Below are 1,853 nucleotides of genomic sequence, written 5' to 3' on the forward strand. Positions count from 1 at the left end.
TGCTGAGTACAGTAGCCTCCATGGTGGCTGTTTTTCATATTCTTCAAGGTCAGAGACAGACAGCTCCATCTGACAGAAGAGCATCTCCTGAATAGGTAAGGACATACCACAGACTGGCTGACAGACAGATGAAACAGTGCCCCCAGCTGGAGGAGTGACCACATCAGGCCCAGACACAAGCATGCATCATTCATGTCAACGCTACAATGGGAGCAATGGTGATCAGAATGCTGAGCAATACCAGTGCATAAAGAAAGATGTTTTCTACATTCTCAGAGAAAATTTGTATTTTACTGTCACCTTTTATCATCTGTCTTCTTTAGCTTGAAAATCAAACCTTTCTGTTGATTAAAAATAATAATCATATGAATGTGCTCCATTTACAGCTGGGTTTAATCAACTACAGTGAAATGTTTAGTGAACAAACACTGTATGCCACGGTCCATGGTTCATGTTTGGATATGTAAATGAGGTTGGTGTATGATTGCCTTGCCACAATGTTATTCCACCCCCTTCCGCTGGAGGGGTGCCCTCCACATGTTTGGTCTGGAGGAAAGCGTCTCCATAGAAACCATGACAACGGTGGCACATGGGGTAGGGGTGACTGGGCAAATGGTTTTTCTTTTGGAGGACAATGGCACTAGGGTGCACTGGCGCTGGGCCGCAATTGAGAGCATCAAGCAGGGATATTGAGTGTCGAACAACAGACACTTACTTTTACCTCATTTAAAGTGCATTTACACACCCAGTGATGAAGATAAATAAATGTATTCTTGTATTCAATACAAAACAAGTGGAATAATGTGTGTGTGTGTGTGTGCAAGGGTTTGCGTGTGTGCCATGCCACTGTGTTTGTGTAGTACCTTCACTGACAAAGCACTTTTAAAGGATTTTTTTTAAATGATAACATAAATCTGGATGATGAACGTAGTCCATTAAGAAATAATCAAAGTTTTACTCAATTTCAAAATTATTATTTTTTTTCTTGATTATTTACAGACAATTGTGGGTTAACTGATGAAGGAGAGAAGAGAGGAAGCAGATAAATATTTTCACAAATCTAAAGTAAAAAAATAAGATATAATATATATCTGCCTCTGATGTTCAATAAATGTTGATGCTAAGATGTTAGGCCCCTCACTCACCCTTTATTTCCTCTCTTCTTCTCTCTGTCCTCTTGATTCTCCCCTCCTACCACTCTCATTCTCTCACTCTCTTACTCGACACTTAATATCCTGCCTCCTATCTAAATCCCATCCAGGATGATGAAAAAGCATGCAGCAAGAGGACCCAGAAAAGACTCATTGTGTTGCATCAATGGCTTGTTGGGAAAGCTCATGGGGAAATCTGACTTTCCCATTCTAATCTATGCAGAGTGAAGCACTGTTGGTGAGCTGGAGTGGGAGGGAGAAGGTGGGCTCAGTACAGAATAGGACCATTACTCCATGAGAGAAGCAGCTCTTGTCCTAATTAGCTTTAAAAGTAGATTCTGAATCAGAATCTCAGTTGAAGATTGTGAGGCGTTAAAGAAAAGAGTTCATCTCAATGATTCTGTCAATGGTGAACTTGTTTGGTGTAGAGACGAGAGCGGCAGAATGAGAGACGAAGTGAGAAAGACAAACAAAGAAGCAAGACAGAGAGACCACTTATAGCCAACTGGCCTGTAGATTTCTTTGCCATGGTGGCCTTAGATTAACTGTCAGAAGCTTGTCTAGACTGAAGCTCTTTCTGATGAATATTAATGGAGAGGGGAGAGGGAAAATGAGAGACTGGCCGACAGTGACAGTGTGAGGCAAGGGGAGGGAGAAGGGCCAGCTTTACTAGCTTTCCATAATGGCCTTTGTTAACAGATG

This window comes from Morone saxatilis, unplaced genomic scaffold (assembly GCF_004916995.1).
Source record: "Morone saxatilis isolate NCDOM2014 unplaced genomic scaffold, NCSU_SB_2.0 Contig11, whole genome shotgun sequence".
NCBI classification, from domain to species: domain Eukaryota; kingdom Metazoa; phylum Chordata; class Actinopteri; family Moronidae; genus Morone; species Morone saxatilis.